Raw genomic sequence first — 9847 nt, 5'->3', positions numbered from 1 at the left:
CCCTGTTTGTAAGTGCCCTGGTAATAAGAACCCCTGGTTGTTAGACCCCTGGTCGTAAGAATTCTTGGCTGTAAGACCCCTGGTTGTGAGAACCCCTTGTTGCAAGATTTCTTGGTTGTAAGAACCCCTGGTTGTAAGACCCCTGGTCGTAAGAACCCCTGGTCGTAAGACCCCTGGTTGTAAGACCCCTGGTTGTAAGAACCCCTGGTTGAAAGACCCCTAGTTGTAAGAACCCCAGGTTGTAAGAACCCCTGGTTTCAAGAACCCTTGGTTGTAAGAACCAGTGGTTGTAAGACCCCTGGTTGTGAGAACCGTTGGTTGTAGGACCCCTGGTCGTAAGAACTCCTGGTTGTAAGAACCCCTGGTTGTAAGACCCCTGGTTGTAAGAACCCCTGGTTGACGACCCTTGGTTTTAAGAGCCCCTAGTTGTAGGAACCCCTCGTTTTAAAACCCTTGGTTGTAAGAACCTCTGGTGGTAAGAACCCCTGGTTAAAAGACCTTTCGCTGTAAGAACCCCTGGTTGTAAGAAACCCTGGTTGTAAGACCCCTGGTTGTAAGACCCCTGGTTGTAAGACCACTTGTTGTAAGAACTCCTGGTTGTAAGAACCTTTGTTTGTAAGCACCCCTGGTTGTAAGACCCCTTGTTGTAAGATCCCCTGGTTGTAAGAACCTTTGGTTGAACGACCCCTGGTTGTAAGACCCCTGGTTTTAAGAACCCCTGGGTTGTAAGAACCCTAGTTGTAAGAACCCCTTGTTGTAAGACCCCTGGTTGTAGGAACCCATGGTTTTAAGAACCCCTGGTTGTAAGAACCCGTGGTTGTAAGACCCCTGGTTGTGAGAACCGTTGGTTGTAAGACCCCTGGTTGTAAGAACCCCTGGTTGTAAGAACCCCTGGTTGTAAGACCCCTGGTTGTAAGAACCCCTGGTTGTAAGACCCCTCTTTGTAGGAGCGAGAGCACGGAGCGTACTTGAGCGGATGTAGAGCACAGATTTTTTTAGAGTATGAGACTCTGATATTATTTAGAAGAGGCTTTTAGTAGAGATACCTCATTATGATGGTCACGTTTAGGTATATAAGAGATAATGAGAGTAGAAGAACTGAATAATTTTTCTAAATAGGCTTCTAGTAGAGATAATTATATCATCATGTCTTTGTATAGGTTTTACACAGTGTCACAATTTAATAATATTCTAAATTGGCTTTTTACTGCGCTTTTCACAAACATGCGAATTCTGAAGTTCAAGAGCCAACTGACCATTGCGTTTTTCACTGTCGTCAATCATCTTAACGGAGCTCTTAGGAAACAAAACTTTACTCTAACGGGGTCAAAAGATCACGCTTTGTGATTTGTGATTGGTGGATTTCGATGCGTTTTGTGTGTTTCTGCGCTTCAAGGTTTGTTGCTTGTGATCGTAATTATGATTGACGGCAGCGAAAAACGCAATTGTGAAGGCGGATTTTGAACTTTAGAGTTCGCATGTTTGTGAAAAGCGCAGTAAGTAGAGAGACTCATATCATTATGTATATTAGGATCGTATTAGGTCTCGTACCGACCTTTTTTTACTTCTCAGTAAAGCTTCTCAAGTGGTGTATGCTCCCTATACTACTTACAATGTGGACAGCTTTCAAAAGTTTTATACTGCGACATAATAATGATAATGATAATAATAATACCTTAGGGGAATGTTAATCTGGTCTCGCCTCATTTTTTTATACAGAATTTACATGCGCAACTTTAACGAATACTCCGCTTTGGGAAAGGAACAGTTGTTTACTACTACTACTACCACTACTACTACTACTACTACTACTAATAATAATAATTATAATTATAATAATAATAATAATAATAACGGTTTAATATCAGTACATCCATGGTATGGCTCTTCGCCTGATATAAAAAAAAAATGAGGAAATTAACATAAATCTGAATTATGAATTTGTAAAAAGCTAGGTAAGTGTGATTATACAATATATACATACATTATCTAAAACTTGGCAAGAAATCATTCCGCCCTATCCCGGCAGCGTTCCCTTAAAATACATAATGTTTGCTTAGTGAGGTATTTAAAATTATCACAACATTTAACATTGGATGGCAGAGAATTGAAGAGGGCTGCCGCGCTATACTGAAAAGTGTCCGAGGCGTTTCTGGGCCATTCGTGAGAATATAGCTTTGTGCGCGGCCTTTAAAACGTGCCATTCTCTACGTTCTTTCATATATTGTTCACATAGCGTCCAAAAACAAAACTGGCTGCCGCAAACTGGATGCGCTGTAACCTTTTTTAAAAGGCAATCAGTAATTGGATAGAAGATTATATCATTAAAGTCTAAGCGAGAGAGAACCAGACATTCAACTAAATGTTTCCTAAGATGGTAGTTTGTAAAGTTCTTGATTTTGCTCAGCGCAGCTAGGACACCATAACAAGATGAGGCCAGATGCTTGACATGATCATCCCACTTCAAGGTGTCAGTCATGTGAACCTCAAGTAATTTAATAGAGTGAGCAGACTCGAGGGGTTTATCTCCTACAGATAAATGTATAGGACGTTCAGCCAGAGAATGGTAAGACGACATCTGAGGAGTTGAGAACAACATACACTTAATGTGTAATTGTTCAATTTATCATGGTTTAAACCGAATACTTCGTTGATATACTTTATGATTTACTAAAACGAAAAAATATAGATCTTGAGCGTGAAGAATGATCATCGCAGTAAATTTTCCAATTTAAGTCATTGGAAAGAAGAAGCCTGAAAAAAATCAGGTCTTCAACGGGATTCAAACCCGTGACCTCCGCGTTACCGGTGCGATGCTCTACCAACTGAGCTATGAAGCCACACATTGGGAGCGAGGTGCAAAAACAATATGGATCTTGTTTTTGCACGTCGACAGCGTAACACTTCTCACTTCCACGTATTATAAAGAAATTTGGTATGTGCAAAAATAGAACAAAAAAAAAACTCTTGCGTTTATTTTTACCTGTAGCTGGCCGCCACCATTTCTCCTCAGTTTCTCTCCTCCTCTTTCAAATTTATAAGAGACTGATGAAAGCACGTGTTCAGGTCTTACAACACTCCCCTTTCTTTAGCAACAATTAAGATAACGCCATAGTGTATTCTGATTAGGAAAAAGACTGCGTCATCCAATCAAACCTTTTCAAAAAGCCTATAGAACAGCAGAAAAAAGAAATGCTTTTATTTATCTATTTAATTATTTATTTATTTTCTACTTGCAGGAAAATAACATTTCATTAGAGTTCGATGAAGGTTTGTCATTATTACAAACTTTAATTTGTCTCAGAAAAAATGCTAATGGCTACATACATGTTGTACAGGTTGTAAATTTAGCAAGAATATTACACTATACTGGGATTGACGAATGGTTTTAAAAAGCAATGTTGGCGCAAGTTATATAGTTTCAGCTCAGGATAAAGGTTAGAAATAAAAGCACAATCTAAAAGAAATAAAAAACAAAAACTGAATACCAACACTCCAACAATGTATGATAGTGTCAAGAATAATCATTTCAAAATATTGTACAGTTGTACATGGAGCAGAAAATACTTAAACATTAAAATCAAGTGTTTCGATATTAGACTTTAGGCTAACTATATTTAGCAAGATAAACAAATCTAATTCAATATATTATAGTAGGGGACAATAGGTAACAAGACATACAAAGGCTCTAAGTGGGTGTTATCCGCCGGACCGAAGATTCCTTCGAACTACAAAACTCTTCCTGTTGTAATTAAGAAGAATCTAATAATTGTTATATTTTTCATTCCAAAATTGCTTCGATTTGTGTAAAGCAAGTCCCCCTCTCCATTTGCCTGCTTATTGGAAAATCCAAGTGGAATATTAAATGACTTCTTCAAATATCTTTTCTTTTTTTGCCGAGCTATATTTGTTGATGTTCATACTATATTTTTAGGTAGTAGGTCGGCTATTTTGTTTTTGGAAAACTTGTGAGATTTCCCGCCCTTCCCTACAGCTCTACCAAAACAGCCGAGCTAAATAACTATCCCCAGCCCCTTCCCATCAGGGGGCCTTTCGGTTTACCGTCCCTGATTCTGCAAGAACGTTTTTGCATGCATCAACTTCATTTATTGAAAAACACGCTCAAACGTGGGTAGTAAAACGCTCAATATCGCTTCTCAGCTCTTTTTGTAGCAATATTGCAAAATCAGTTGTACGTTTTAGTTTCCTCTTTTACCGTATACCTTTAAAATGGGTAAACTCTGTCTTGTGGACACAAATGGATAATGGCTATCAAACTGATAAAAAAAATATTTAAGTTAGAATAAAATAAAACCAGGTATCAAGTTAGTCATGTCCCCAGCCAACCTTACAGTTCTATTTTTATATTTAATGTTATATTTTATATTTTAAAAGAATGTAGTAAATGTCAACTGTCTGTCAGCCGATATACGCCGGAGCTGTTGATTTTAAAGATAACTTTCCAGGCATGAATGATTCTGAGAGTTCCTTTCAGCGGCAAGTTACACAGGTTGAAAAAAGGTGTTTCCGTTTCCGTTTTTGTAACGGTTACCTCACGGAAACCTGAATATCCGCGGACGGAATTGTACCTAACCGTTGCGGGAAACACGTGTATCCGTCATGTTTCAGTTTCTGCGGAGGCGCTTAAACGCATCCCTTATACTCGCGTTTCCGTCAGGTTTACTCTTGCGGAAACGCTAACCGCCGTCATGTTTCCGCAGCTCGTAAATTCAGAGGATACTCAATTATCCGTTAAGTTCCCGGAAGAATGAATGCGGAAACTCAGTTTGATCGGTTTACTTTCTGCAGCCTTCATGTTCACCCAGATTCCACTTTCGGTGGATTATTCACTAGATTTCCTAAATGTGTTAACTTTACTTAACAATCCAGTTTCGAATCCTATGTTCATTCTATCCGGTATATAAAAAAGTGGACGTTTGTGAGAGAACCCTGGACCGTTTCATACATCCACAATGACCCATTTTCGCTGATACACACAAATCAAGCAGAGTCATATTTAGGTGCATTTTTGGGACTAAAGATTTTATTAAAATAATTCTCTCTCCATTTTCATATAATATGTACATATGTATATTAAATATTTTCACAATAAAAAAGAGGCTCCTTACAATGTATTCCTATTTTCTACAGTTTTTATATCCAAAACTGAAACTTTTCCATTTAAATAGGCCACTTCCGAGTTCCAAAAACCCTCACTTTCAAAATGAGGCTAGGTGCGCAACCTTTCTTGTGAAAATGAGTTTTATTTGCATGAGAATGAAAAAAGATTTCCATATCAAACGCTGAGCACCTACCCTCGTTTTGAAACAGAGGCCCGGGGGAACTCGGAAATGGCCTATTAAATAATCCTTTTAGAACTGACAAAATTCAATTTTGTTTCCTTGAAATGATTAAATTAACATAATAATTATAGAGTCTATTAAACCTCTTCTTATGGACACTTCTTTAATACGGACAGTTCGATTGGTCCCAGAAATGCCAACAATCATACATTCCCTACCTCTATAATACGGACATCTCTGTAAAGCGGACACTTGGTTCTGTCCCTTTGGTTTCCGTATTAAAGAGGTTTGACTGTATAATAATTAATTAACTAACATTATTATAAGTAACGTGCATTTCCATTCCAAAATAACTCCAAGAAGTAGTTCACAGCAAAATTATTACATAATTTAATAAGAACAATATTACAAATAAAAGTCTTACTTCTGCATAAAATCTCATTAGAGAATCTAAACTGCTGCCTTAATTTTTCTTAGCAAGTACCAGTACTTGGTGGATCATCCCCAAAAATTATTGTTAAAGCCTACACAAACTGATGAGAGGCTATTATTGGGGAGTATCAGACTGTTGCTACAAAGACGACAGTGATGCAAACAAAACTAACCATAGGCTTTATATACAAATGTATAAGCCAACACCTCTACATATGTGTCTCACTTTTTGTTGCCACTCTGCTGTAACTGCATGGACACAACTTAGACCTGGTGGCATACAAAGTAGTCTACCAGAATTTGCCTACATTTGAGTTTGAATAATAATCACGAACTGTGCACTTTTAACAAGCGCCTCGCTTTCACAATGCGTCTATCTTACACTCCCTGTTTTATAGTTTTAGGATAATCCATTGACTATCCTGTAATTTCAGCAATTTTAATGAACACAGTCGAGTAAAGATTGTCTTAAAGAATAAAACTCTTATCACCTTTCCAATAAAATTGTGCAATTTAGAGTTGATCATCACAGGGTCATCCTGACTAAAGAAGGCCGATAATACATTAGGGACTTTAAGCAAATTGCTACAGTGACCTCTACTATGGTGGTCGTGGAAGCAGAGTCCTGAAGAGAGAATGTCACTGTTGACCATCAAATTTCAACTTTATGCAAGTGGCACCCAAAAGTCACACAGGGCTTCTCGCTCATTTGGTTTCGTTGTTAGTAAAACGCAGGGAAGACTGAATTACTGCCCAGTGAACTAGAAATGTCAAATACTTTCTTGATTAAGAGAAAAACAATATGATAGGTTTTAAACCAGTGAAAAATAGGGGAAAAGTAGAATTTTATACTCATGTAGAGCGACTATGCCATCTCATTTTGTGCTTCGGCTAAAGGTCATTTTCTGGACATAATGTGCACAGCATCATTTCTGGACCTTTTATTCCCAGTTGCCATAGTAGCGATCACTGTAGCAATTTGTTACTTTGGCGGTATTATTGGCATACTGCCCATGAAGGGCAGTTATTTGGTACTGGTCTGTCTGACAAGTATTTATCAACCTCTCTGGTTATTTTCCTGGCTGTTCTTTTTTTTGCCTCTTTGACATGTGAGCCTCACAAAAGGCGTCAAGAACAGCATTGATGTTTCTTAACTTTGACCTCTCTGAGCATAGTGGCCTGATGTACCTGGGTGGTGGATAGCTGGCCCCCTTCTTCATTGTCTTCACTCTCCTCCAAAGACATAAATTGGATAGCATTGTGTACGTCTAATAAAGCCTTTATTTTGGCTTTGTCATTCGGAGAAAGTTGTGCCTTGTCCAACACGTCTGTGCGATTCTTCAATTTCTGAACACCAAAAAAACTTATTTAGTCACAGTGGCATGACTAGTGTGATAAACATTTGATTAACATTTACTTTGTTCTTCAGCAACAGTTTAGTCTGGCAAAATAGTCACTCTGACTATTTTGAATCTTCAGATTTGGTTCTTGCTCTCTGCTCTGAGCAATTTACACTACAATCAAACCCCTTAAATAAATGGCAACAACACTGTTAACATTAAAAATGTCAAAGGGGGTAGGGTGTGGCACTCGTGCATTCTATAACAATCATAAATTATGTATGCATAAGACAAACATGCAAAACATGAGTTGTGTTCTTAAAAAATGAAAGAGCGTTGTGCCCTTAACCTGAAAGATCCAGTTACCCAGGATGAATGTTTTTGAACAAACTAAGACTTCCTTGTCACCCAAGAGCAACAATAATGCAACAGGGGCCACCAGGCACTGCCAAAGCACAGCTCTGTTACAGGACAGGCTAAATAAATCACTTAGTGGATGACGTAGCCTACACAGTGGAAATATTTGCACTGCAAGCATTAACAAAATAATGTACATGTATTTTACCTACCTTTTTAGCTCTCAAATTGGCATCTTGTCCGAATTTGTGTTCCTCAAGTTTTCCATTTTGCCACCTTACCACGTCTGCGTGGGTACTTCCCTGACTTCAGTACTGAAAAATGGCCCCTAGCAAAAGGAAAGCATGTTAAATGTGCAGGTCTGTAGAAAAGGAATTAAGAGTGCTTCTTGGTGTTGCTAAAAGTATTGTTGGTTTGCTCCCGTTTTTGGTGTGGGTATTATTTAGTGGCTTTTCAATCTATTGTATTCATGTCATTAGGGGATTGCAGCTGTTGGCAATACCAAGAAACTACGGTGGAACCCCATTAATATAGTCATCAATGGGCCAAAAAAGTTTTGCCATATTAATGAGGTGGCTGTATTAAAGAGGATTTTTTTTACAAGAAATGTATGGTGGTTTTTGCCAGGCCGCCAAAAAAAAGTGGCTATATAACAAGGTGACTGTATTACTCAGGTGGCCGTAAGGCGGGGTTTCACTATACCAAATTCAAGAAACTTAGAAAAGTGTACAACTTACCTTTTTTCTCTGTTTTGGGCCATTTCTTTTACCCAAAATTTCCCCACACTTTATTAACCAAAATACCCTCATGTTTTTGCTCTCTGCATCATTATACCTCAAAGAAATAAAGACCAAAAAAAATGTCAAATATTTATATCAAAATAATAATACATGTATTACATGTATATGTATATTATTGTAACAGCCTGGTTAAAAAAAAACTAGAGAGCTTAGTGAGGCAGTTTTCTGGTAGTGCATTACAAAGACAAATATTTAAAAGATGAAGGTTGCTTTTTATCATCGAATAAAGCCCTTATCCAAGTGCTTGACGCACAATACAAAATTAAAGTGTAACAATATAAAAACACTATATAATCGTCTAGTTGATCTCCTTGTGGCATTTTCAAAAATTGAAAGTATCATTGACACAAGCACCATTTTGTCCACTCAAAGATGGATAAATAGAATTGCGACTTCCCACTCAAAGATGGGCGTCTTACTTGTGTCAATGAAGGTTGCTTTGACATCGAATAAAACTGTTACATATATCCTTGTGTTCGAAGCTTAACAACAAATTGAAGTGTAAGGAAATTATATTCCTGAATAATATTCTTGTTTATCTCCTGGTGACTGTTGCAACATTTGAAATATCATTGACACAAGCACTACTTTGTCCACTCAAAGATGGATAAATAGAATTGCGACTTCCCACTCAAAGATGGGCGTCTTACTTGTGTCAATCAAGGTTGCTTTGTCATCGAATAAAGCCGTTACATATTTCCTTGTGTTCGAAGCTTAACGACAAATTGAAGTGTAAGGAAATTATATTCCTGAATAATATTCTTGTTATAATAATATTCTTGTTTATCTCCTGGTGACTGTTGCAACATTTGAAGTATCATTGACACAAGCACTACTTTGTCCACTCAAAGATGGATAAATAGAATTGCGACTTCCCACTCAAAGATGGGCGTCTTACTTGTGTCAATCAAGGTTGCTTTGTCACCGAATAAAGCCGTTACATATTTCCTTGTGTTCGAAGCTTAACGACAAATTGAAGTGTAAGGAAATTATATTCCTGAATAATATTCTTGTTTATCTCCTGGTGACTGTTGCAACATTTGAAATATCATTGACACAAGCACTACTTTGTCCACTCAAAGATGGATAAATAGAATTGCGACTTCCCACTCAAAGATGGGCGTCTTACTTGAGTCAATGAAGGTTGCTTTGTCATCGAATAAAGCTGTTACATATTTCCTTGTGTTCGAAGCTTAACGACAAATTGAAGTGTAAGGAAATTATATTCCAGAATAATATTCTTGTTTATCTCCTGGTGACTGTTGCAACATTTGAAATATCATTGACACAAGCACTACTTTGTCCACTCAAAGATGGATAAATAGAATTGCGACTTCCCACTCAAAGATGGGCGTCTTACTTGAGTCAATGAAGGTTGCTTTGTCATCAAAAAAAGCTGTTACATATATCCTTGTGTTCAAAACTTAACGACAAATTGAAGTGCAAGGAAATTATATTCCTGAATAATATTCTTGTTTATCTCCTGGTGACTGTTGCAACATTTGAAATATCATTGACACAAGCACTACTTTGTCCACTCAAAGATGGATAAATAGAATTGCGACTTCCCACTCAAAGATGGGCGTCTTACTTGAGTCAATGAAGGTTGCTTTGT

General features: G+C 37.7%; 1 long non-coding RNA gene across 1 annotated transcript; it reads right to left on the bottom strand.

Moving 5' to 3' along the window:
• Positions 1 to 5016: 5016 nt before the first annotated feature.
• Positions 5017 to 8991, bottom strand: LOC140948376 (uncharacterized). Its single transcript, XR_012167032.1, has 3 exons — positions 8170 to 8991; positions 7645 to 7760; positions 5017 to 7082 (listed from the first exon to the last, which is right to left on the bottom strand). It is a non-coding gene; the product is annotated as an uncharacterized lncRNA (long non-coding RNA).
• Between the last annotated feature and the right edge of the window lie 856 nt (positions 8992 to 9847).

This window comes from Porites lutea, chromosome 1 (genome assembly GCF_958299795.1).
Source record: "Porites lutea chromosome 1, jaPorLute2.1, whole genome shotgun sequence".
In the NCBI taxonomy this organism is placed as follows: Eukaryota; Metazoa; Cnidaria; class Anthozoa; order Scleractinia; family Poritidae; genus Porites; species Porites lutea.
This window is presented reverse-complemented; position numbering and strand designations above follow the sequence as displayed.